This window comes from Podarcis bocagei (assembly GCF_964188305.1).
Source record: "Podarcis bocagei genome assembly, chromosome: 12".
Classification (NCBI taxonomy): domain Eukaryota; kingdom Metazoa; phylum Chordata; class Lepidosauria; order Squamata; family Lacertidae; genus Podarcis; species Podarcis bocagei.
In genome coordinates this window covers 47,027,616-47,055,403 of record NC_138137.1, presented here as the reverse complement: position 1 = coordinate 47,055,403, position 27,788 = coordinate 47,027,616, and the positions used below count along the sequence as shown (strand labels likewise).

The following is a 27,788-nucleotide window of genomic DNA, read 5'->3' as shown; positions in this document are numbered from 1 at the left end:
CAAGCTTCACCATATCTTGGAGTTGGATGGCTTTCAGTGACAGAGGAGTGGACCCATGTTTCAGATCTGTTTATTCTCTGGGCTAGAAACATGGGAGTCTATGCAACTGAGGCTACTGTTCCAGGTTATAAGTACCCACCTGGCAACCAATCATATCCACAAAGCATTATATGAGTTGGAAGGGACCTTGGAGGTCATCTACTCTAACCCTCTCCTAGCGCAGGACAGCCACAAGGGAAGCAAACCCAGCCAGATGGGCAGGGTATAAATAATAAATTCTATTCTAAATTCTATTCTTAACCCTTCTGTTCTGTACATCTCCTACACATGGGCTGGTTTTACAATCCTGAAACAAAAATTCTGTATGATAGGCCAATATTTCTGAAAAGTGCAGAATGAGAAAAAAGGAAAGCACTTTCCCCCTAATTACCTATGAGTTTATGGCATAGGAAGGAGTCAGGCTTTACTGCTTTGTAACTATAAGCGAACTATATGGGGTTAGGGCAAAGGGTCGTGTCCAAGTGAAGTCAAACTAAGAGGTGTCCTACTGAAATTAGCAGACATAATTTAAGACACATTAATTCCAATTACTCAGCTGAACACAACTCAAGAGTAGAGTTCTCCATGATATTGTAGCGTTAGTATCACTGTCCCCTTAGAAAACTCTTGTCTTTAAAGTAACTAAGGAAGTACAATGTATATGAAGTATTAGACAACACTTTATGTAAGTAATACATACTTCTCTTCCTTAAGTCTCGTAATTCTGTCATTCATCATAATCTTATTCTCAGAAGGGGAAAGAACTTGAGAAAAGAGATATAGAACTCACAAATTTTATGAAAAGGTACAGTAAGTATGCATACATCAGAAATGATTTTCTATTCTTAAATGGTGTATCTACTTTTTTACAAAACTAGGGCTCAAAACTTTCTAAGGAAAGTACACCCTGTGAAGTAATATTTCATACCAAGCAGTGTTCTGGTGACTCATTTAAAGGGAAATTCCACTCTGCACATGTTCAAAGGTAATTTTGTTCATGGTTTGAATATTACAGAGCTGAGCCCTGCCACAGAAAAGTATTGCCACAATGCTGCTCTCAATCTGGAGTACACAATACAGTGGTGCCTCGCAAGACGAAATTAATCCGTTCCGCGAGTCTCTTCGTCTAGCGTTTTTTTTGTCTTGCGAAGCAACCCTATTAGCGGCTTAGCGCTATTAGCGGTTTAGCGGCTATTAAAGGCTTAGCGGATTAGCGGCTAAAAGGCTATTAGCGGCTTAGAAAAAGGGGGGGAAGCGGAAAAAAATCGGAACACTCGCAAGACGTTTTCGTCTTGCAAAGCAAGCCCATAGGGAAAATCGTCTTGCGAAGCAGCTCAAAAACGGAAAACCCTTTCGTCTAGCGGGTTTTCCGTCTTGCGAGGCATTCATCTTGCGGGGCACCACTGTATTATGTTGCTTCTGCCACATTATACTGGCATCAGCACAACAGCAATCTTCATCCTGACCATTCTCTCACTTAAACTACCCAAAAGAAATATGCATCAAAATGCTTTCTCGGTGGCAGGGGCTCGGACCTGATGATCTTCAGGGTCCTGGCCACTAAGAACCATCCAGCTTGAAGATAGTGAAGCCTGAAAGATGACAATAAAAGGGTACCATACCATATCTATATTGCCTAATGTGTCTTAATGGTGTGGCCCTTAACAGCCATACTTTCCCAGCATTTTGGTGTTTGCATGAATATAAACACAAATTAAACCAAAAGATTGTCAACTGATTTTGTTTTTTTAAGAGGGGGGTGCAACAAATGAGATCTGTCCATGCTTCAGAACAAGTGTTTACCGCTTAAGTCCAACAGTTAGATAGCTTATCAGCTTTATTTGAGAGAGTGGGGATGATGATGATAATAATGATAATAATAATAATAATGATGGTGATAAATAATAATAATAGATAAGCAGATGTTTTACATTAAACTGAAGGGGTGGGGGGTTTTTTTGGCAAAGATACCCAGAAAGCCTCTAGGTTCCACTGAAAAGTTTGAAGAGAGCACCAGCCATGGAGACACAAGGAAGAGACAAGTAAGAATTGTATTGAAGTGGTTTGTAAATGTCTTTGGAATGATGCTACATGTAGTCTCCCTTCTCTGAACAGACTAAAGGCTTTTAGTACAAATTTGTTTAGTCTTCTGATGAAGTCCAACAAAACCAGACCATATGAGCCACAAACCAAGAACTAAAATATTCAGGCTTCACCTTCTGTATCTCAAGGTTGCCAAAATTCAATCTCGCTGTCCCTGTAGCTTTGGTCCTGAACCAAAATTCTGGCCTTGTGATAGAAGGATCTATTTCATAAACTTTCACAATTGATAGAAAGCAGAGAATTTGTTGGACAGGCAGTCCAACACAAAGGCTAAATCCAGCCTGAGTGGCACTTAAATCAAAGGGACATATGTAAAGTCATTATTAATTTGTCCCAGATTTCATTGAGAACAAAATGAAACCATCTTAGTCTGGATCAACCCCATGATGCAAATGCAGCATATTTACACCAAAACAGGAAATCCTTTACATACCTTGGGAAAAATCTAGTTTACTCTCTATGAGCCACATTCAACATACTGCCTACTCTCATATTTGCAAGTTAGATTGTGATTGCAACCATGCTACTGTCCAAAAAGCATTTTAACAAAGTACTCTGTTAGTACATCTATACACAAAAGCTGAAGTCACAGCTCCCAAGAACCTCAAAGGAGTAACCAGTTGACTAGGCATTTGCATAAAGTTTACTTTCAACAAATGTCTGTAGGTCATGGAAGAGAAACAAGTAGCCCATCAATATCTGGAAGACCACAACTCTCATCAATCCAAGTCACCATTGCCAATGATCAGGGATGAGAGTTGTGGCAGGCCACAGGTTTCTTGATCACAGTGGTCAATGTTATTAGGCAAAACTGTTATTAAAATGAATAGCATCCAGCAACGCAGACCTAAGTTGCCACCTGAAATGGCTAAATTAGAGAAACTAGAGTGAAACCAGAAATGGCATAACAGGAAACCTATCAGAGTGGCTATTAAATGGCTCTGTTATTATCTTATACAGCACACAGTATCCTCAGCAGCAAAAGGCTGAGCTGGTTGTGCAGTGATGAAAGTTGGCAGGAATGGAGCAGTTATGAAGTATCATCATAACATAAGACTTCCAAAACTCATTCACTCTTAGGTTAGGATAAATAGCACAAAAAGTATGGCACTTGCAAGAAAAAGAAAAGCAGCAGCAGCAGCACACAATCCACTTCATCGCAGTGAGTACACGGAACTGACATATTTCCTCAGTCCATCAGGAAGGCTCAGACCTTCTCAGCTACTGAACTTCAGACCCAGACGATCTCACACCATGTTTTCAAATGCAGAGCTACAGAGAGCCAACCATTTAGACACAAGACCCCCCTAGACCTCCGCGTTCAACTGAACTGCAGCAAACTCACTGCCTGCTTTAAAGTTCGGCAAAAGTCGCCAAATGATCAAAATCACGGCCCGGAGACGCTGGGAAAGCAGTAGAAAGCCACCCTCCTGTCACACTTAAATCATACCCATTGCAAGTATGGAAGAAGGGCGTGTGTGTTTGAATTCCTAACTTTAGATAAGGGTGTGAGTCAAGGAGGACTATGGCGGTGGGGGTTTGGGGGGAGCTTGAGGAAACGAAGCGAGGGGGAGCTTTGGCTTGCCGCTTGGGGCGGGTCCCCAATGGGGGTGGGGTGTCCTCCGTTTTCGGCCAGCCGGGGATCAACTTAAAAGGGCGATCTCTCCCTCCTTCTCCCCCCCCCACCAAATCCGAGGGTGTAGGAGGGAGAAGGAAACGAAACGAAACACGTGAAGATGCCGCCGCCGCCGGGCCCAGCGCTTCCCTCCCGGCGACCAGGCCGAAGCCGACGCAGTGCGGAGCTCCCGGCAGGAGCAAGGCCACGAAACCGGGGCCAGTTCCCTGCAGCGGCCAGCCCCGCCCCCCACCGCGAGCGGCCTCGGGTGAGAAAATGGCGGCGGCTCGGGGCGGTGACGGGAGGAAGCGGCGGCGGCGGCCCTGCTGCTGCCACTTGACTGCTGCTGAACGCGGCCTCCACTCACCTGTCAAGCCAACAGCCAGCAAGGCCCCGGCGGGCCGGGAGGGATCGCGCTCGGAGGCCGGCCTGAGGGATCCTTCGCTGCCGCCGCTGCTGCTTCTCCTCTCGGCCTCCGTCTTCGTCTCCCGCCGCCGCCTCCTTCTCGTTCTTCCTCCGCCGCCGCCGCTGCCGAATCCCAGGAAGGGGTGAGAGAGAGAAAGAGAAAGACGGAGAGAGAGGGCGGCGGGGGGCGGCAGCGGGGCCCAGGCGGGGGAGGAGGAGTGGCGGCGGCGGCGGCGGCGGCGGGGAGGAGGAGCGACAAGCGGAGAGGGAAGGGCGCGGAGAGGCGGGAGGAGGAAGAGAGGGCGGCGGCGGCGGGTGTCCGGGCCCCGGGGCTTCTGGGCGCCAAGAAGCAGCGGAGACAATTCGCTCGCATATGAGAGGGAGAGACAGAGAGAGAGAGAGACGGAGCGCGAGGGAAAGAGAGAGAGAGAGCGCCAGGGAGACCCACGAGCCCCGCTTCCGGCTCCGGGCGGAAGTCCCTCCCCCGGCGGCGGAAGATATTGGTCGACGCCTGGAGACTCGCCCCCTCTCCCCCCTCCCCGAAAAACGCCTCGCGCACTATCTCCTCCCCTCCGCTCAGGCGAAAGAGAGAGGCTGTGGGAAGGGGGAGGGAGGGAGAGAGGGAGGGAGGGGTGGAAATAGGCCGGTAACCTTCTCCGCGTGTGATTGGCCCGGAGGCAGGGACGGCGCGCGGGGCGCGGCGTGACGTGAAGCGAGCCGCGCGGAAAGTGAGCGGGTGACGTCAGTGCCCCTTTCATGAGTTGAGAGCGAAGGTGGGGGCCGGGAGGAGGAATTCGCAGAAGGCTCTAGTAGCGGTTAGCACATTCTCTCTCTCTCTCTGGGAGCTGTTCCATTTACGGCCGCTGATTCAGGAAGCTTGTCCTCCGTGCGGCTTCCGTAGGAAAGGGTGTTTTGAAAGGGCCGGCGTTGGGCCCGCGCAAATAAATAAGTTCGGTCACACATTTCCCTCGGTTTAAATAATTTTAAATAATTATTTAAAAAAGAGCGATCAACAACAGCAGCTCTCCCTTTCTAGGACTCTGCCGTAGCCCCTTTAGTAACGACTAGAAAAAGAAAAGGGGCCTAGTCAGTCCTAGTTTGGAAGCAGATTGCTCCCCCCCCCCAGCATAACTATGAACAGGAAAGACTAGGCCCAATTTCTAGAGAAGGCGGTGATTTGCTGCTCTCTCCGATTTTAAATGGTTTATGCTGTCATACTGCACTGCAGCGTAAGGAGCCTGTTGCTGGACCCCCCTCAGCCCCAGAGAACATAGTCAGGGGCAGTGAGAGTTGTAGACTGGCCATGTCCTGAGAGAAAGCCTTCTAAAACCTTAATCCAAGTTAGTATCTTGCCTTTAGGTTTGGATTGATTTTTATGTATGTGCTGGTGTTGTTGTTTTTCACTGCGTTTATATTTTATAATAGTTTTCACGTTGGGTTTCTACTGTTTTTTAAATTCATGGGAAGTGATTCATAAACTAATTAAATAATAAACTTTTAAAATAGATTGTACTCAGTGGAACTTGCTTCTTGGTATACAGAAGTGTTTTAGCTTGCCAACCTTATCTGTCCCATCCCCCAGCATTGTCATCATCTGCTACCTGAAGATTAGCTTTTTGAGAGATCAACAAGATTTGTTATTGTTGCAATATACAGTTATTGACCAAACTGCAGGAGGCAGTGGAAGACAGGAGTGCCTGGCGTGCTCTGGTCCATGGGGTCATGAAGAGTCGGACACGACTAAACGACTAAACAACAACACAGTTACAGTGGTGCCCCGCAAGACGAATGCCTCGCAAGACGAAAAACTCGCTAGACGAAAGAGTTTTCCGTTTTTTGAGTCGTTCCGCAAGACGAATTTCCCTATGGGCTTGCTTCGCAAGACGTAAGTTCTTGCGAGTTTGTTTCCTTTTTTTTAAAGCCGCTAAGCCGTTAATAGCCGCTAAGCCGCTAATAGCTGTGCTTCGCAAAACGAAAAAACCGCAAGACAAAGAGACTCGCGGAACGGATTAATTTCGTCTTGCAAGGCACCACTGTATTGACTTGCATGAAAGAGTTAACCCAAGCACTGAGCTTAAATTCCCATTGAGAAGGGTTCAACAGGCTCCCAGGAGCCTTTGCCTCTTCCTCCCTTTCCCTTCTCTCTCTGCCTTCCCGGAAGGAGGGAGTCATGCAGATGGCTCCCTGCTGAAGGAAAACCATGTCAGCAAAATAAGAGATGTTTACAGCTTGCAGACTGCATGGTTATTCTGTAAGGAAATCAAGTTCTTTTGTTTTCTTAAGTTGTTTGGAACCTTTCCTTCTTTATTCTACTATCAACAATTGTTTGCTGTAACTCCTGAAACTCTGTGAGTACAATCTTCACTTACTTGCAAAGCTAAGTGTCTCTGATTTATTCTAGCCTAAGTTTTGTTTTGGGGAAGGTGGTTATGGGTAGATGTAAGTCTAATAAAATTTTAATGTGCTTTGAGCAATCGTCATTGTGCCAACTCTGCTATGAGATAGTAAGAATCTCTCTTCCAAGTGTCTCGTACCATTTTCACACTTACAATTTTAAAAAAAATTATACTGAGGTATTATAATTTTCCAAGATAAATTTAGTGTTTTCTAATTAATACAGGTGTATGTCCTTAAAATTGCAATGCTACAGATTAGATTAAATTATCTCTCTGGAAATTGTTACAAATTAAACTGTGTACTGTTGGCACCGTTTGCCCTAAAATGTGATGGAACTAAGAATATTGGGTTGAAAGTTTCCAAAGCAATATGAGATGCTATACAACCTACTAAAGAATAACTTGTTTATGGTATGGCCATATGAATAAAGAGGCTGTTTTTAAATTTTATTTTTTTGTCTGTCTTCCATAATTGTAGTTAAATTCCAAAGTAATAATAGAAAAGCCAAACTCAATGAAATAGTAGGTTCCTCTGCTGCTGCCACCACCCTGCAAAATAAGCAGACTAGTTCAGCCATACAAGAAATGTTAAAGAATAAGTTATCCCTACAAATGTTTTACTAGCCCTAACCTGAAGTGAAAGGAAAAAAGTCAGGTTTTGGTTAAATGTTTCTCCTTTACTCACTTGGAAGAGAAAATTACTAACCCACTAACCAAGAAGATGCTAAGATTAAGTTTGCTAGCGTTGCCTAATTAGTCACAATATAAGACAGAAGGATTTTATTCATTCACTCTTGAGAAACCTTTGTACACAAAGGTCAAGATGCTGTTAGTAATGACCCTTTTATGAGGAAAGCCTTCACGACCTTCTTTCCCTTTTTGCCCTGTCATTGAAGCAGTGGCGCCTGGAGGAAACAGGGAGTTGGCAACAGCTATTAAAGTCTATTCTGAGAAAAACAGCTTGGATGGAGTTACAGTTTATGTTAACAAGCATGTGTAATTTATTTCTATATTTGTGTAGCATTTCCCTTAAGCATTCAAAGTTTTTCACCGTGAGCAACCCTCCCAACAATCCTGTAAATTAGGCTACTGTGCTATCACCACGTTATCCGCGGGAAAGATGGGGAAGAGAAATGAAGACCACCCAGCATTTCCATGGCATTTGCTACAAACTGGAGACATCTTGTTTGCAGCTTACATTCTTGACAAATGTTTCAGCTATTCACTTTGGACAGCATTCAGAGAACAGTGCAACCAGTTCTGCACACCAATGGAGCATTGGTTTATATTCCTAAAGCAGCGCCTTCCTGTGCCCCATGCCAAATCATGACTGAAAATAGGGAGATTTTTAATATCAGTTTTTGATATGGCCCGAGTGGGTAGAGTCTACTGATGTGGGGGTGGGGTCCAAAATCTTCCTGGGCACACTCAACTCCTTGGGTATGGCAGCTAGTATGACAAAAACAGAAACTGCTAAGAAAAGTGCTTAGACTATTAAAGTGCCTATCTTTATGACAGTCAAGATGTATGTGCCTTAGAAGGGTGCAGTGCACCTCTACGTACTCTGCACTCAGGCAGTGTTTCTGGAGAGAGATTTAACCCATACTGAATGGTCCCCAGCAGCAAGGCATTACTCTGTAAGAGTTAAAAGCAGAAAACACTTGCACAGGATGCCTTTGTGGGTGTTATAGAGGCCTTAGCTCAGTGGTAGAGCATCTGTCTTGCAAGCAGAGGGCCCCAGCATCTTGAGGTAGGGTTGGGAGAGACTCCTGCCTGAACATCTGGAGAGCTGCTGCCAGTCAGTGTAGACATTCCTGATCTAGATGGACCCAATGGTCTGACTCAATATAAGGCAGCTTCCTGTGGTTCTGGGTAGGGAGATAAACATGCTGCCTGCATCTGATGCCATACACACATGCTTGTTCCTCTTTGTGTGACTCTACTTCTTACCTGCATGGCCCCACTAATGGGGCTTTCCCAAGTAAGTGTGCAGAGGGTTCTGCTTTCTTGGTCTTGCTAGAATTCCCCAGGATTCTTTGGGAGGGAGCTTTAAATATAGGGTCTGTATGCAGCCTAGTTCTCTATAAACTTTCTTCCATCTAAATTTTATTTATTTATTTGTTTGTTTGTTTGCTTTTCAGTAATGTTCTGAACATTCTCACATAAATAATGACATAATGATTTTGAAATGTGCCTTGCAAAGTGCCATCATTGTATTTGTGGTGAATGTAATGACTTGAGTTCTTTCAGATTACCGGTAGTTGTTTTCAAAAAAACATAGTTCATTGTTCCACTGACCTTTCACCTTTTCTCCTTATCCTCTCCTCCTTTGCCACTACCCTACTGAAAGCATTATCTGTTGTGGCCTACAAGCTTTCCTGTTGGATGCAGCTGAAATCGCAAACCTCTCTGACCATCCTCAATTTAATCAGAAGAATATACAGTTTCCTATTTTAGCTTTATATCAAATATCCTCCAGTGACTCACTCAGAAGTGCTGACGTTTATAACAGCAAATGTGTACTAGGAAGGAAGGCCCATTCAAGTGCAGAGATAATGGAAGCTGTCCCTCCCCACTTTGCTTTTTCCTGTAGTGTGTAGATTGTGTCAACATGGAGCAGTGGCACACTTCAAACTAGAAATGTTGACATGATTTGAGGAAATAGAGCCAGCAATGGTACTCCTTTATTTATTTATTTATTTATTGGGAATTTTTACCCTCCTTTTCTCTGTGGGATCATCGAAGTGGCTTACAAACAACTGTAAAACAATATAAAACATACATAAAAGGACAAATTAATATCAACAACAACAACAACAACAACAAAAAGAAACAATGCGTAAAGAAAACTGTATCACAAGCAGCAGATCAAATCATGAACAAGTCAACAGCAAAATAGCTGTTGGAAATGTTGACTCTTAACTGCCTCGTGAAAAACAACAAGCAATGGAGCAAGGCGGATTTCCCCTGGGAAGGAACTTCCATAAGATTAGTGTCTCTCCAGAAAAGGCCCTGTGTTTCATACATAACCCACCAAACAAAACAGTGGTGGTGCAGATAGACAGCAGGGCCTAGACATTAATCTCAGATCTCAAATGTTTTTGTATGGCATCCCACTCCCAGGCCATTCATGACTTTAAAGGTTGAAAAATGGGCCTTTGAATTCAGCCCAGGGATAAAAGGGTAGTTTGTGAAGACGACATAATAGGAGAGTAGTGTAAACCACACCATATGATCCGATCTGCAGGCTTAAGTTAGAACTCTGGTGGACACAATCTGAAGCAAAATAAATTTATAGACTGTCTCCAAAGGCAGACATAGGAAGAGCACTTTCCAGCTAATTTGGATGATGATGGATGATATATTTATATCCCACCCATCTGGCTGGGTTTCCCCACCCACTCTGGGTGGCTTACAGCACATAAAAAATTGTAAAACATTAGACATCAAAAATTTTCCAATACAGGGTTGCCTTCAGAGGCCTTCTAAAAGTCTGATAGTTGTTTATTTCCTTGACATCTGATGGGAGGGCGTTCCACAGGGCGGGCTCCACTACCTTGAACGCCCTCTGCCTGGTTCCCTGTAACCTCAGCTGGGGGTGGAGACACTCCTTCAGGTATACTGGAGGACATAATGCAGGATTGACCAAAGCCTGATCTTTTCTCTTTAGGCAAGTCCAAATCTACAAAATATATTCGTGGATAAAAGAAGACCCACCCTAAATATCCCTAAACATCTTCTCACTATATAGAAGGATCTGGCAACTTCTGTTTCAGTGTATCTGAAGAAGTGTGCATGCACACAAAAGCTCATACCAAGAACTAACTTAGTTGGTCTTTAAGGTGCTACTGGAAGGAATTTTTTTACCTAAACATCTGAAACTCCCTATGACCAGGACCTGTATCTTGTCTGGATATGGCATATCCTGAGTGCCCAATTAATGTAGGGAATTCCTTGCAATACAATATGGTGACTACCTCTAGCAGAGCTGATGGGTGTTGTAGTTATTACTTTTAATGGTTATTGCTGTTTTTACATAGGAATCTGCCATGTACTGAATCAGAGCATTGGCCCATCTGGCTCAGTACTGTCCATATTAAATGGCAAGTGTGTCTCCAGGATTTCGGACAGCAGTCTCCTCTAGCTCTGCCTGGAAAAGACAGTGAATAGGAAATAACTCGAAACCAAAAGCAACAAAGTTTGAGAATAAGAGCAGGATAGGAGAACCAGCTCTATCAATAGTCTCCAAAATTCCTGGTTATGCAAAGTAGCTGTATTTTAGCTCTTCTCAGAAACGGGGCTTCTTTGATCATTCAGGCTACCGTATTCCACCCTAATGTTTTAGACTAGCTGTAGTCTGGAAAGTGGTTTGTCTTCCTGCCTGCTGTTCTCTATAGGTTCAGCTGCCTCTTGAGATAGATTGGCTAATTAAACAAAGGCCTGGGAGAAGAGGAATGATTTTGTCTGGTGCCTAAAGAAATGTAGCAAAGGCGCCAAGCGGCCTCTTTGAGGAGAGCATTCCACTAGCATGGAGCCACTGCAGAAAAGGCCCATTCTCAGGTTACCACCCTCCAGACCTCTCATGGAGGAGGCACACAAAGAATGACCTCAGGTGAAGATTGCAGGGTCTAAGTCAGCTCATATTCAGTTATTTAGTTGTTTGTTGGTACCTATTTATAGAAGTATTTCTATACCGCCACATCATAAAATTTCAGGGTGGTGAACAAAGTTAAAACAAAAACTGCTAAAAACCCATGGTCCTCCAGATGTTGTTAGACTTCAACGCCCGCCTGCCCCATTCCAGGGATCATGGGAGTTGGAGTACAGCAACATTTGGAGGGCTACAAACTCCCCACCCCTGCCATCGTGTCTCACGCATAGAACTGCAGTCTCTGACCGCAGCCCTAGACGAACTTCCAAGTGTGTAAGTGCCACTGAACACAGAGAGATTGACATTCAAGTAAAAATCCATAGGTAGGTGCTATGTAAGGCAACTGATTCAAATCTGTGCTGGATTGTGACCTTTGCCTCTCATTCTACATTAAATACTGCCATCTTTAAATAGCTTTAAATGTTTGCAGTTTTAATCTTCTGCTCTCCATAATGAACACACATTTCCCAGCTTACATCCTGACTGTATTTTCTTATGCTTCTATGTATATTTTCTCCAAGCTGTCTCCATCCATTTTAAAATGTGACACTCAAAAATGGACAAATATTAGTGGTCTGACTTACTCTTTGTATATTTAAACATGGTTATAATAATAATAATAATAATAATTTATTATTTGTACCCCGCCCATCTGGCTGGGTTTCCCCAGCCACTCTGGGCGGCTTCCACAGAAACCAAAAAACACTAAAATATCATACATTAAAAGCTTCCCTGAATAGGGCCGCCTTAAGATGTTTTCTGAATGTCAGGTAGTTGTCCATCACCTTGACATCCAATGGGAGGGCATTCCACAGGGCGGGCGCCACCACCGAAAAGGCCCTCTGCCTGGTTCCCTGTAGCTTCGCTTCTCGCAATGAGGGAACCGCCAGAAGGCCCTCGGCGCTGGACCTCAGTGTCCGGGCAGAACGATGGGGGTGGAGACGCTCCTTCAGGTATACTGGGTTGTTTCCCAGTCATGCATAAAGTAGGATCAGGAGGTCTGATTTTTGAAGCAAAAAGACTGTGCAGTTGGGGTATTAAATCCTTCCCTGCCCGTGATCCTTCCCTTCCAGTCTTTTACCCCCATAAGATTTTCTCTCCTGCTAGTATCCAGTACCAGAAGTGAGCTTGGCTTATTTATTTTTAGCATTTAGATATGATGGGCTATTAGCAATGTCCTCTGAGCAGTTCATAAATTTAGAAACAATAAAATATAGCTACAGTCCCAAACTAAAACAACACATATGAAAACAAACCAGCACAGAAATCAGTAGAAAACCCTTCTGGGTGGGAGGTCTGGTTTCCTTCTGATCATCTGCCGCCGCCTCCTTTTCCTCCTGTCTAAATCACAGGGCCTGCTTTCTCATCAGCTGTAGGGAAGTCAGATGATTATTCCTCACTGCCTGCCAGCCAACTTCTAGCTTTTATTAATTTGAGTGCTCTACCCAGCCCTTGTTCAGGTCCTGGCACTGCATGCCAGGCATAGTTAGTTGCCCTGGTCTAGCAGAGGACATCCATGTGCCCAAATGCATCTGCTACATGTGGATTTAGATGCTTCCACATCTGAGCACCACTGAACTGGCTACACACAACTTTTGATCCAGGCATCCCTGGTTGGGACAGTAAATTGTATGTAGCTAGCTATCAGTGTCTTCCTAAGTAATATCTGCCTTGTACTATATGTGGAGTAACGATGCTTTGATTCATTCTTCTTAAGAAAAAAGTCTCCCAGACCATAATCCCATCTCACAGACATTGCTGTTACATTTTTTAAATATTCAAACAAATACTAGCTCAGTTTCAGAGGTTGGGTCCCACCTAGGGAAGCATAACTTTTCTTCCAGTTGTGTTATGTAACATGACTTTAGCAGTACATTTTTTCCCTTGAGGTTTAGTAAATAAATTTGAGCACAGGACCAAGCTTGCATGTGAGGATAGGTATAGGGAAGAAATTCAGTTCAGTTTGCATATAAAGTAGACCTTTCCAAAACCCTATACAAACAAAAACATAGCCATTGTTGGAAATTTTCACTTCTCCGAATTTAGAATTCAGTTCCCCAGCAAATTAATGTGTACAAAAGTGTATCTACTATGGTAAAAATAGCCATAAAAATGCATATATGTTTGTGAAAATAGCTTACAAAAAGGCACTGTGTTCGAGAACATTGCATACAAACAAAGCACTTTGCACAAAAATGCAGGGTTTTTTCTAAGATCACAAACTGATGAGGAATTGTGGAGAACTGAATTTAAGACTGGAAAAATTGGAAACCAAAATTGACAGATTTACCTGTCTCTCTGCGACAGTCCCTTTTTATTTCTGGTTCCACAGTAATAAGAAATGGGTTATCACAACTGTTTGCTATGAGCAATTTCTGTTTCACTTAACCAGAGATGTTGCTAGGTACTTTAACAGTTCAGGGCACAGCCTATTTGCATAAAACTTACATCTCTTGCTTTATATGCATAGATACAAATTTAGGCCTCTGAGCAAATTAAGATGGTCCAGAATGTCTGGGGCCCAGTTCAAAAGACCCATGCCTCAGGCTTCCTGGGCCACCCCCAATCATCACTCCTGCACATTATTCAACCCACATGTGAAAGGTTTACAGGAGAGACCAAAACAGGATCCATGATAAATAAGGAGTGAGAAAGCAACTAGCATGGTCTGGTGATGGTACGCATTGATCCTGAGAAAGCAACTAGCATGGCCTGGTGATGGTACGCATTGATCCTGAGAAAGCAACTAGCATGGCCTGGTGATGGTACGCATTGATCCTGATTCTTCCATATCCTTGGCTAGCCATTTAGTCATTTTTCTCTACAGATTAGAGTGACAAAATATTGCCGTTCAATAATCTTGTGCATTAAAAATAAATATTAACCTGTAAACAGCCACAGTTTGACTCTGGGGACCTTTCTGTTCCACCTATTAAGGTCCTCAGATGAGTTGAGGTCCGTGTATTACTTGCATGTCCTTGTGTATATATTGCGGATATTGCCACTTTAATCAGTGGGGGAGATGGGAAGCAGAGCTAAAAGCCCAGCTCCATCAGGCAACTCCAACCCCAGAACTATGCAAGCTGGTCATTGTATGTAAGTCACTCTGGGAGCCTTTGGGGCGCTAAAGAGTGTGAGGTACAATGATTCTAATAAATGAATGAATGAATGAATGAATGGTGTCTCCAGGCAACTTATTTTACTGGGCATCTTGATTTGTTTGCAAGGAGATTACATGACATTGACTATTGATGATGTTGCATCAAGCAATCGTTATCCTACACTTCCCAGTGAATTTTCCTGTCATTTTCCATATTGCAAAAAGTCCCCAAAAATTATTTTTTGGGGGGTGGGAGAAGACCACTTATCAACCTTAATAGTGCAGCCTCAATTTTCCAGTATCTGATTGAATCTCACTCGAAAATAGCAACAGCGTGGAAGCACCCAAAGGCTACCCTGTGGTAGAGGGCGATTGTGACTCATGAGCTGCTAAGTTCTTCAAGAGACTGCCTTTAGGTTGAAGCAGGATCTAAGCTTTCATTAAACCAGAGAGTGAGAGATTCCAGCCTTTGTGGCTCTAGAGCAAAGCTGGTAAAATCTGGACACTGTGTGTTATCAGCTTACTTTGCTAAGAGAATCTGATGAGCTCCATAGGAGTTCAATTCCATTTAACATAATTCCAATCCCGCCTTATTAGTCCTGGTGTGTCTGAAGTGAGCAGGAGCTGCATGGATTGTGTTTTTATGTTGGACAGGCAGTACCATTATGCTACTTTCCCCCCTGCCCCCATCTTTTCCCACCTCCGATAAACAAAGAAAAATAAGGGTTTGTTCTGCTTCATTGGAGCAAAAGCACAGTACAATAGAGGACCATTCAGCAGCATCAATAGTGCTTGTCCTGTGACTTCTACTTAAAAAAAGATGTCCATGGGGAGAGCTGGATTGCACGGTAGTGCAGTGTGGAATTTGTACTGTAGTGATAGACGTGGATGAATGACTGGAACGCCAGTAGCCCATAATGTATAAAAATCATGGAGTGTTCTTATTTGCAAACCTGTTCTTCAGTTTATTTTAGCCTGCAGATGTGCGAATGTTAGCGTACTTAAGCCCTGCGTAGGATACCTCTCATCTGCCTTTGTCATCCTGTTCTGAACTTCTCTCCTTAAATTTATATTTTTCTCCCATTGCTGCAGCTATGTCATGGCATCCCCTTATGGTCTTGAGGAAGCTCCTGGCCATGACCCATGTAAAGTTTGATTGCTATACTGGCTAACTCTGAGAAAGTTTCCAAAACGCCATTCCCCTTCCTTGACATTTTAAACATTTAATGAGTTTTCGTTGTTAATTTTAACTTCAAACAATTACAGCGAGCACTTCCTAATCTCGTTTGGGATTATAATATTGCAGTACATGAAAGAGCTCTTTCTTGATTAAGGAAAGAATTTTCTAAGGGAATAGATTGTCACTTGGCCTGGTGTTTGACCATGTTTCCATGGAGCCAGGCTGCATGCAACTCCTGTTGTCAGATGAATGAACCGTGGCAGCTGGGAGGAAAATGTATGGAGCGTCGAGCAGGACTGGATGCCTATTCCAGCTGAGCCACATTCATCTCGAGCTAGTCAGCAAGTATTAGGCAACAGATAACAGATATGGGGTGGATCTTGATTTCTGCAGGACCTAGGAGAGTTCCCAGAAAGGAAAAGCATCATTTCAGATGTTGACCTAAGTCATGGGGTCAGCAGTGTGGCACCTGTGGGTGCCAGTGTGCTGTTGGTACTTCCTATGGCTCCAGCCAAGGTTGGCAGTAAATATCCTCTCAAAAAAAAAAGGGACTGTTTGCTTTTCCTGCTGAGTAGTGGTTCAGCCTCTCCTACATTGATCCCCTTTCTCCACTTAAATGCCCACATTTAATTGGAGCCCACCCTCACATCTGTTCTGAACAGAGAAGAGATGTAAGAGGAGGTGAAGCCAAACCTACCCCACAGGACTCAAGAATGCTGGTGCCAAAAGGTCCCTATCCAAGCCAAACAGTAACGGCATAACATGTATCTACAGACCCAGAGTCGTCATGAGACTCAGGATTAAGAAACCCCTGAAACCCATTGGCTAGGTTTTAGGCTAGGAGGCCAGCGTATATCAGGTCCTCCCTCTTGAGCCCTCCAGTTGTTCAGAACAACACTGGTCTCTGGCTCCTTGTGCCTGATTCTTGTCCCCACCCACCTTTCTTGCAATGTTGTACCTTGCCTGAATGATCTTAGACTGTTGCCTGACTTGGACTCTGCATGATGTTTTGGACCTAGACTCAGTCTCCATGCTTGACCTTAGTTTGTTGGGACTCTGCTACACCCTTGCCCCTCACTGGTGAGTGCTTTGCTAAGAGGCTTGTATCACCTGGGACAGGGACCCTAGACACCCACGAGAGCATGACACACATCCATGGAGTCATCAGCATGATGTGTACCTCTGGTTGAGTAGCCTGCTCTAGGGAACGGGAGCAGAAGACCACTTAACAAAGCTCTGCTTTGTTCATCTGACGGGGCTGTTAAATGTTGCCTGTGCCAACTGAGAACAAGTGACTTCTGCAGCTCCTAAAGGGGGGTTATTATTACATTTTTAATGAAGATACTAATTTCCATAATGTGATGGCATATAAAAGGTCATCGTCAATCTGTCACAAGAATAATGAGCTAATTGCTTGAAATGACAACCTTGTCCCACTTTAAAAGTATGTTTGTGTGCTGAAAACCTACGTTTTAAAATTATTGTGCTTTAATCACTGAATCGCTCATAAGTTATTTTTAAAAGCGAGTGAAGGCTTTGCTAGCACTTGGCATGCTCGAGTGTCTTTGTGTGTCAGCAAAAGTTGTGGAATGTCAGCGGCTAAGTTGCAAGCTGTTCCACCTTACTTTATGGGTTTCCTTACCTTTAGCTCTGATGCAAAGCACAATTAGTTGAAAGTAGGTCTCACAGAAACCAATGGATCATAGCAGGGCAGGGTTTTAGGGATGTGCAGCCAATGAACTCTTAGAGCAGAAGTGGTTAGTGTGGTACCCTCCTGATGTTGGACTTCAGCTTCCATTATTCCTGACCAGTGCCTAGGTTGCCTGTGTCTGATAGGAGCTGGAATCTAACAATGACTGGATGGCAACACATTGGCTACCCTTGCTCTAGATCAGTGATGGCCAAATTTGGCCCTCCAGCTGTTTTGGGACTACAACTCCCATCATCCCTAGCTAACAGGACCAGTGGTCAGGGATGATGGGAATTGTAGTCCCAAAACAGCTGGAGGGCCAAGCTTTGGCCATCACTGCTCTAGATGAACAGAGAGGAGATGGAAGACATTTAAGAAAGCTTCCTTAAATATTTTTATTAATTAAATTACAAGATGCAACAAAACACTGTCAGGAAGAATATATCACTTTACAAAGAGATCCAACATAGTGTATAAAGGGGGAACCTTAGGCATGGGAGACCAAAGGCTCACCTAGTCCAGCATCCTGTTCTCTTGTGGGAAACCAGCAAGCAGGATTCAAACACAAGAGCACTCTCCCATCCTGTGGTTTCCAGCAACATGTAATACAGCCAGCCAAACCTTTCTGTCTGCCTCTTGGGACCCTCCCGAGGCCATGCCTCTCACTGGACTTGCTTTCCACTATCCTTTAGTTTAGAGGACAACTGTCAAATCATTGCCGAAACAGCACGGAGACAGGGGACACTAAATGAGAGGGAGCCACTCCTCGCAAGTGGACAATCCCTCGGGTAATGCTGATGACCAGCTGCTGTGGTCTGGGTGGGACTCTGAAGTGCTCTGACTTAAAAGCCAGATACAGAGTGCTGGATCAGTGTCTACCTTATAGACTTGTGTATCCCCTGACCACCTAGCTGTTTACTGACACACACAACATGCCACATGTTTGGACCTCGACCTGCCTCCAGACCATGCTCCCTGTATTGACCCCTGATAGTTCCTGGCTTTGCACCCACCCAAAGCAAGAAAGGGTACCTGCCTGCACTTTGAGATCCCAGTCAGAGGCTCCTCTCGGGGGTTCTCTCGCTTTTTTGGCACCCACTTGTCTTTTTCCAAGCACCAGGTGACAATCTCTTCATTTTCCCATCTTTTCTCCTACCGTAGACCCAATTCCACCTTAGATCTCCAATCCTTTTTGTGTGTGTGTCCTTTTCTTTTGCAAGGCTTGTCCCCTATCATGATGACTAACTTCTCTCTGCAACGAGTGCCCTTTCGTCACACAGGCAAAGTCCCATTTCCAGCTACTATCTTTGAAAACAAGCCCGTCTGTTTTCTCAACACTGCTAGCTGGAGCCAGAGACAAATATTGATAGATAGCGGCAGTGTTTAATTTATTTCATTGTTGGAGATTGATTTCCTCCCTTGGCCTCCACCAGTATTGGCTGCCTTCCCAGAAATGTCTCTTAATTTGTTGCCTTTAAGGTGTCGCCGCCAGACTGGGTGGTAGTGGTGGAATATAAAATATGATATTTTTTTTAGATGCATACTGGACATTTGACATAGAATGACGTTCTAACTGCAGCCCACGGTAGAGGAAGGAACAGTGTTGGCTGAGATTGAAGGACAAAATACGGGGATATGCACTCATAGCTAAGATTGAAGGAGGGGTATTGATTATTGGGACCCTCTTGGTTTCTCTGCTGCGGGGCAGATGACCATCTTCTGCTTTGACAGCAGAGCCGCCTGGCAGCCTGAGAATGAAATGGAGAGCCATAAAAGCAAGCAGAGCGGAGTGCACCGTCAGCTAGTCTGTAGTATATTAATGCAGACAGTGGGGGGTTGAGCATTTTCGGGGGAATTCAGTAATGGCTGTTGCCATCACTTCACAATCCTCAAGAAGGAGGTTGCTGACTTTATCATTTTTTGGTCTTTCGGTTGATCGGCACTGATAGCTCACTCCCAGGCTGCTATCTCACACTCCCAAGCGGAAGGGCTACTTGGAGGTGTGTGCAAGGAGACATTCCAAAGCACTGAAGCTCACAGTGGCGTGCCGGGCAAAGCACACCCATCTTAATTGCAGCATGACAGCAATTCAATAGAGTCACACCCTCTTGAGCCAGAGCTGTCAGACTGGACCAGTGGCGTGTATTTATAGCATTATCTTAATAGATATATACTCGTGAGTAAACCGTGTTGCTTTGCTTGGGACTATCTGCTTTTGAACTGCCAGACTTGATCCACTCCCAGGCTGATCTAGAGACTGTTTTATGCCCTTTAGATTCAGCAAAGGATCAGCTACTTTTCGGTCAGAGGAAGGGAAAGTGCTTCCCTGAAAAAGCAGGATAAATCCGGGGGAAATGGCCAGGTTAAACATTACCTCTGATGAAGCAGAATCTTACTTACAGAAGTACTTGCTGCAATAAGTTTTAGTTTTGAAGGTGCCTGTGCTGTTTTTCTGTTTAAAACAACAACCCAAAGTGACTTTAACCCTTTCCCTTCACATGCAGTCCTGTCTATCAACCAATGACCATAACAATTTTAAATGGTTTCGACTGCTTCTTATATGTGCAGACTGGTTTATGATCATTATTTACAACGAATGGTTTGAAGTATGTAAATATTTCACATTTATTTTATAGGTAATGAAAGTTAATGCTGAAGTACTGTATGGTGATTTGCCCTAAGTTTGCAACGGATATTTGTACGCAAACAGGGTGCCACTTACATCTCACAAAAACCTTTGACTGCATTCACACCATACATTTAAGGAATATTCCCCCTTCTCAAATTCTGAGAACTGTTGTTTGTTAAGGGTGCTGGGAATTGCAGCTCTATGGTGGGCAAACTACAATTACCAGGTTTCAAGGTGGGGTGCTTTAAATGTTTGGTGGGTACACAGCCTTTGTCTCTGTTACGCTTATGTTCCACTTCCTGATTTGTTTTGTGCACAAATTTGTATTCCTTATTTAAGGAGAAGTCTTGAGCATTCTTTCTTCCCTAAAAGTGACTGTGTACACACCATACATTTAAAGCTCATTACTTTCTTCAAAGAATCATGGGAACTGTAGTTTGTTAAGGGAATTTGCTGGGAATTGTAGCTCTGTGAAGGGGATTGTTTGGGGGAAGTTGCACTCTTCAAATGTGTGCTGGATGTGCTTAATGTGGCTCTCTCAATAGTGCGCCCTTGTACTCTTTCTAGATATCCATCCGTTAGTTCATCAGATGAAGTTTGGAGGTTGAAACATTCAGCGGAGGATGTTCCATTATAGCAAATGGGGCACTGCCCCACCAGCCTCCGTCTGCCTTCAGCCAGCCCCCACCTGCCTGCCTTCCATTACCAGTCTAAGGGGTGGTTCTGGCTTTCAGCTTCCCCCTCCTTAGACTCAGCGTTGCCCTTGTAGAACTGAGTTGGGAGGAGGATGGGGAGACAACTAGAATGGATGGGCTCTGCCTCTCATTGACTCTGGCGCCACCTGCTGTTGGCCTCCCTGCCTTCCGCCCTACCAGTGCCAATGGGCACCAGCTGCTGCTGCTTTGTCTGCTAAACCCTTAGATTACCAACTTGTAGACCAGCATCTGATCTGATAGCAACAACAGCTCTGTCCTGAGCAAATGAGTTGACTGACCAGCTCATATAGCTCTATATGCTTCAAGGGAAGGTTTGTTAATTCAGCTGTTCTGCTTGGCTGGTGTTTTAACCTCTATATGTGGAAGAAAATGAGGAGGAGGAAGATTTTACGCCATAGCAGACCTTGACCATTTCCATGGAAAGAGTTACAGAAAACAAGGAAGTGAGTAATCCACCTACTGCTTCACAGGCTTACCTAACAGCCCCAAATCCCATTATGGATAATAACTACGGATATGCTTCAAGCGCACAACACTCTTCTTTTGCATTAATCCAGGGAGATCTGTTGTTCATAACATAGGTTTATGGTGGGCATATTTTGGAGACTGATGCCCATCAATTTGATGTTTAATTGCAACAAGGGAACACTTTTTCATACATTCAACTCTTTCTGTCAAGCATGCTGTGGTTGTTTATTGATTGCTTCCTATGTTTCTAGGCTTGATACTCTCATCTCACCAAAATGTCAAGGTCTCAGCAACTGAACTGCTTGCAAAGGACGAGAGTACAAATTATAACATGGTTCACTGCTTGCTGAATTTACTTTAATAGCAGCTTTTCCATATGACTCAAGAGTCTTGTCATACCTCTTATTAGAGCTGTGCTTTGTTTTCATTTCATGAAGTTCCCATTTTTATTAATTGGTCAAAGGGTATCTATATCATTTAGCCATTATCAAACAAAGCAGATCTGGATCTGACTGGGACCAGGATAGGAGAATACTAGGAGCCCCATTCTAGAAAAAGTCAGTCTTTTCAGACCTGGGTCCCACCTTAAGCCTAAACTTTTCACCATCTACTTGCCTGGTGCTAATATTCTTTTTGCAACCAATTTAGGTCATTCTGCAACTCATCAATGATTTAATCTTCTCAAGACAAAAGGGTTGAAACAAGGTGATAAGTAGCATGAAACCTATATGGCAGGAGCTCCCAATTTGTTGTCTTGAGTCCACAGGCTTCTTTGAGGCCGTCTCTGACATGTCTGTGGATTTGAGGTTGAAGACTGGAAGCAGCACATCCATCACATTAAATATTCATATTGATTTTAAATTGTGTTTCTATTGCTTCTTTTATTTCTTATATTGCATTTTATTGTATTCCATGGAATCCAAATTTTAATGCAGCAGGGTACTATATATACGAATAAATGATGCAGTAAAAATGCAATTAAAAATCATACAGCATCTAGCGCATTGTAATTGCTACAAGAGGCAGAAAAATCACTAAGTGGTCCTTCAAGATCCTCATTGGTTTTCAAGTGGTCCATTATCAAGGCCCTGCCTCCCAGCCAAAGGAATGGACATGGCAGATAGTTAACTCTTTATTGTCAAAGCTGACACAGTACAGTGGTACCTCGGGTTAAGTACCGTACTTAATTCGTTCCGGAGGTCTGTTCTTAACCTGAAACTGTTCTTAACCTGAAGCACCACTTTAGCTAATGGGGCCTCCTGCTGCCGCTGCACGATTTCTGTTCTCATCCTGAAGCAAAGTTCTTAACCCGAGGTACTATTTCTGGGTTAGCAGAGTCTGTAACCTGAAGTGTATGTAACCTGAAGCGTATGTAACCCGAGGTACCACTGTAGTTTCCACGGCTTGCAAGCTGCATGTACAGTCACATTATTATTATTATTATTATTATTATTATTATTATTATTATTATTATTATTATTTATTGTACTTCCCACGCTCCTGGACATTAAAGCCTTCCACCTGCCATCTGGAGGAGGCCAGGAAAAACCTGTAGACTTCAGGTCAGACCCGGAACTCTGGCAATCCTACATCTGAGAGATGTAGTGGGTGGTGAAGCTGACTGCAGCCCACAACACAATGAACCTCTCTCTTACTCCCATTTACTCTTCACATAGTGCACTGCCACCTCTGGTTTGAAAAGCAGTGTGCATATGACATTAGTCACAATCCACATCTATCCTATTTCTATCCTGCCATTTCTTATGCGTTTGTTCCCTGAACCTGATTTGATCTGAATTTATAAAAACAGCAACCTAGCTGCATTTTAAGCTGGTAACAGCATCAGTGTTCTGTTACCTAATTTTTACTTGTCTCCTTCTACCACTAGCCTGGTAGCATCTTTCCTTCTCCTGCTCTGTCTGTTCTGTCGCGTGCATTGACAACAACAAAAACACTGCTCTCTCTCTCTAAAATTAAAGTGTGGCTCTGCATAGCTGCCTAGGGTTGCCTCGTGGTATGGACAATCCCCTGCCTGTAGGATTTGCAGGCCTTGAGCACAATCTGCATTTATCTCTACTTTGTCAAAGTGGGACGTTATTTCAGAGCTGGGGAGGAAATAATCCTTGGCTGATGTGTGTTATGCTTTGCGTTCCTGAGAGTGGAGTAGTCAGGCTGCCGTAAGTGCATTATAATCCATTGAGTGACATACTCATTACACTCCAAAGCTCTTTGGCTCATTAGTATTGATGCCTTTTTGTAACGATAATTGCAAATGAGAGAATCTGGTTTTTAATAACTTAGGAACCACTGCCCCATACATACTGATGCAGGCAGGCAGCTGGAATGGTTTCAAAAAATATAAACTGGCATCCTATAGAGACAGCTCACATTCTGCATCTAAAGGAGACAACACAGACAGAGAAACCTCTTTGCCTATGAGATGGAGAAAATTAACCTCTGTATAGCCATTACTTACACTCAGATTGTGTAGAGTCAAAGATCAAGCTTTCAATTTGCCCAATTAAGCTTTTTAGCTCCTATGTATGGAATAGATTCCACATCAAGCCATTAGGACAAATGCCCCCTGTAGATTTGTCCTTAATAAACTCAAGGTGATAGCTACTTTAAATTCACAGTGTTGAATACCTGCTTTTTTTGTTCTGTAGAAGCTTGCATATGCTTGTCGATGGATTTGTAACTTTCTTTGGTACACAGGAACTTTATCCACATAAAAATGGAATGAAAAACGGTGGAATGGTTATGCATTCAGATGAGCTCTGGATCCTTAGGAGGATGCAACCTCACACAGAAAACATATGAGAAAAGAAGTGATTGACAAATCAGGTAAGGACATAATTATTTTGTTAGATATTTCAGCCTCAGCTTTTATCAGTAATTCAAAGGTGTTAAATTTAAAAACATGCAGTAATACCCCACAACAATTTTTTCTTAAAATGCCAAGGACAGAGATGAATCTTAGGGAAGCAACATTTGGCATATATAAGGGGCATATAACTGGAATAAATCTTTAAGTAAAAGTTTATATGTTATCCTCCAAGTCAAGGCTATGAGCGATTCGTAAGTGTATATCCTCAAACTTACTTCTGCTTCTACTGTTTCAATGTTGGTGGGGTTTTTTTCTCCTCTTGGGAAAAATTTCAAAGTATTGTTGTGAGTTTGGGGTGTGGGGTAGGCTAGGCTATATCTTTGAGTCCCTTCCAATTCTTTGATCTCCTGATTGTTTATTGATCTATTTTATAAAAATGATATACCACTTGGTTGTAAGAAACTGTTAAAGATATAAGTTTAATATGCATAAAATGTAAAGTTTGTATGCATTGTGTTTGAAAACATTTTGCAAAGAGACATTTTCATTAGGCATGGGAGGTTTCACTCTGGAAAATGCGGCAGAAAGGTTTGTATGTTTCCGTTTCAGCCTTTATGCTAATTGATGATTCATCCAGAAACGGAACTGCAGATCTCTTACAACAGGGAAATGAGACCCGAGAACTCAGTATTTTTGTCAGCAATGGAGCCAGGAGCAGCAGAATCTCAGTTCTGGGATGATGAAGAAGCAAGTTGCTTAGGATCTATCTCTGGGGGCACAGAGAGGAAAATTCTTTTAGTCCTGAACTGTATTCGGGACTAAAAAGAAGACAAGACCACATTGCTTGCTTGCTTGCTTAAGAGCAATGTGTTACTAAGAGCGGTAGACTCCTAATCTGGGGAACCGGGTTCGCGTCTCCGCTCCTCCACATGCAGCTGCTGGGTGACCTTGGGCCAGTCACACTTCCTTGAAGTCTCTCAGCCCCACTCACCTCACAGAGTGTTTGTTGTGGGGGAGGAAGGGAAAGGAGAATGTTAGCCGCTTTGAGACTCCTTAAAGGGAGTGAAAGGCGGGATATCAAATCCAAACTCTTCTTCTTCTTCTTCTAAATATTTTGTAAACATTTATTTGTAACTGTTTTAAAACTGTTCCTCAGTAAAGCTTTGAAACTCATTCTTGTGGTGAAGAGCAAATACGTTTCGACTCTTTGTAAGGTCCTGACCAGAGGTTCTATTGCAGCAACTCTAACATAAACCTCAATGCAATTTGAATTATACCAGCGTGTCCCTTAGGCTTAAAAATTCAGTCACCGGGAGCTCTCATTCAGATTAGTAGAAATATTTTTGATAATGACTTTCACTTGAGAAATTCAGGGCATTCTGTGTAGAGGGATGTTAAGCACAGAGAAAGTGGGGAAAGTCCTGTTGTCAGTATAAAAGTCTTTGAGAGCATCTGGGGAGATAGAAAAGACTTCTGAGCTAACTGTGTGAGTGTAAAGCAATAGTCTGAGTTAAGAGAAAATTGATTGGGGTCATTCGTAGCTGGTGGATCCCAGTTGACCTCAATCAGCATAAAAGCCCAGGGCTCTAGCTGGAGAATTGTATTGAAAACTTTTTAAGAAGGCAGGCAGGCTGGTGGGTCCCTCACTAGGAAGAAAACAGTGAGACACAAAAGGGCTGACAGGAAGGACTTAAAGTCAAGTGAAGCCTTTCCTGGCTTAGGGATCAAGAGAAGGGAAAAGTTTGAGGGGCTTGATCACATTAAGTGCAGTTAAAGGCACAGGAACAAGGAAATAAGTAAAAGCTAGCTAGTGTGTGGGAAATTGCCGTAGGTGGCGCTGTTGTCTAAACCACGGAGCCTCTTGGGCTTGCCAATCAGAAGGTCGGTGGTTCGAATCCCTGCGACGGGGTGAGCTCCCATTGCTCGGCCGCAGCTCCTGACAACCTATGCAAGTAGATAGGTAGTTACCGCTCTTGTGGGGAGGTAAACGGTGTTTCTGTGCACTGCTCTGGTTTCACTGTTCCGTTGCACCAGAAGCGGATGCTGGCCACACGACTTGGAAATACTGTCTGCGGACAAACGCCAGCTCCCTCGGCCTGTAAAGTAAGATTAGCGCCGCAACCCCAGAGTCGTCTGTGACCGGACATTTGGCAAGGAAGCAAATTTAACTAATGGCCGGATTTGCTTGCTGGGTGTCTGTATGTCTTCTCGTTAGTCTTTTTTCATCCCACACGTATCAATGCATTTCCTCCTGGACTTACCAAACTGTAAACAGGTTGCCCTTGAATCCCTACCTCCCAAAAAAGTCTGGAGGTTCCCAGATAGTTTGCTACCAGGGCTGCCCTTGTTACTAGAAGTGAAATATCCTGGTTTCTTAAACCATCAGCTCCCACTGAGAAAACATCTACCAGCCTTTAGCCAGCAAGGTGTCTGGCAAAAGAAATGGCAGGAACTGGGCTCTTTCAGAGGTCCAGTGACTTCCTGCTTTTGAGGCCCTTGGCCATAACAGCAATTAAAAATGATAACATGAGAAAACAATGCAATCTAGAGCACTTAACAAAATAAAATTGTGTTTTACCAAATTGCATCTCTTCATTGTTTTAAGATTTGCAGACATTTTGGTCTAATGTGCAGCATTACACATCTTTAGTTGCCAGGCAAAGACATTCCTTTTTTAAAAAGGCCTTTGGCTTTTTAACTATCTGTTGCATGGGAAGCAAAATATTCCTGCTTTGCAGGGGGTTGGACTTGAAGGCCTTCATGGTCCCTTCCAGCTCCACAATTTATGATTCTCTGGTGCTGACCTTTAAAGCCCTAAAACATCGGCCCTGTATGCCTGAAGGAGTGTCTCCACCCCCATCGTTCTGCCTGGACACTGAGGTCCAGCTCCAAGGGCCTTCTGGCAGTTCCCTCAATGCGAGAAGCAAAATTACAGGAAACCAGGCAAAGGACCTTCTCGGTGGTGGCACCCACCCTATGGAATGCCTTTCCTCCAGATGTCAAGAAAATAAACAACGATCTGACTTTTAGAAGTCACCTGAAGGCAGCCCTGTTTAGGGAAGTTCTAAATGGTTGCTGTTTTATTATATTTGTTGGAAGCCACCCAGAGTGGCTGGGGCCACCCAGTCACATGGGCGGGGTACAAATAATAACATTATTATTTGTAATTAGTATTATGATTTTATGGCTGGGTGAGGATTTGAACCCAGGGTTTCCTGGTCTTGCATTTCAGCACTCTGTTGCACTGTTTCTCGTAACAGCATAATTATTGGCATCGTTCCCAGAAGTGAAGTAATCCAAATGAGACTTAGGAGATGGGCTTGAATTCTTTTTGGTATGCAGTACAACTGGATATTAGCGATAGCTCTTGCACCTGACTTCAGCCCTAGGCAGCATGGCTGCTGTCAATAATATATGTAGGTGCAGCTGATTGAAATACTGCTTACGGAGTCAGATCCAGCTCTTTATCTTTTGGCTGGGTCTGTTCTGATAACAGGGCTGGGGGAGAAAATCATTAAAGCATTAAGATGACAGATTACAAAAAGGGAGCACGGCAAGTCACCCAGAAGGTGCCTTTTGGATGCTGTTGCATTTTTGCAGCAGGAAGGCACTCGCTTGAGTTCTTTATCGTTCTTTTCATTGCATCGTCATTGGTTCTGGCTGAATAGAAACTATGATGCTTAAAATTGTTCGTTGCGATACGTAAATTTATTAGAGAGGTGAAGGTAGAGTTCATGAGCTTTTTTATGTTGGGCAGGTTTACTTTCACAGAAAAATGAGGAAAAAATATATAATAGGAAAATAAGGTTTTTTTTCTACCCAGCTCCTGGTCACTTTTCATTTTTCTCTCCCAGGAAAATCTCACCACTAGGTAAGATATCACGGCATTGTTTCCATGGTTACTCCCTCTCCCATGAATACATGGTGAATAAAGGAATATCTACCATTGAATAACCAGAGTTTCTTTTT

At 43.6% G+C, this 27,788-nt stretch overlaps 1 protein-coding gene and 2 long non-coding RNA genes across 5 annotated transcripts in view; 1 reads left to right on the top strand and 2 right to left on the bottom strand.

The window, feature by feature from the left end:
• Positions 1–4,290, bottom strand: part of LARP4B (La ribonucleoprotein 4B) — a 59,381-nt gene extending 55,091 nt beyond the window's left edge. Inside the window, exon 1 of the mRNA XM_081163615.1 lies at positions 4,125–4,290. The gene's annotated coding sequence lies outside the window, so the exon portion shown is untranslated. The remainder of the gene's footprint in view (positions 1–4,124) is intronic.
• LOC308569758 lies at positions 4,199–24,566 on the top strand. Of its 3 annotated transcripts, XR_014000816.1 has the most exons (4): positions 4,199–4,305; positions 6,446–6,510; positions 23,708–23,836; positions 24,429–24,566. It is a non-coding gene; the product is annotated as an uncharacterized lncRNA (long non-coding RNA). The 3 variants fall into 3 exon arrangements; XR_014000817.1 differs by lacking the exons at positions 4,199–4,305; positions 6,446–6,510 and adding an exon at positions 4,984–5,502; XR_014000818.1 differs by lacking the exons at positions 4,199–4,305; positions 6,446–6,510 and adding an exon at positions 17,721–20,967.
• On the bottom strand, positions 21,645–23,712 carry LOC308569803. The gene is made up of 2 exons (XR_014000869.1): positions 23,639–23,712; positions 21,645–22,584 (listed from the first exon to the last, which is right to left on the bottom strand). It is a non-coding gene; the product is annotated as an uncharacterized lncRNA (long non-coding RNA).
• Positions 24,567–27,788: the final 3,222 nt, after the last annotated feature.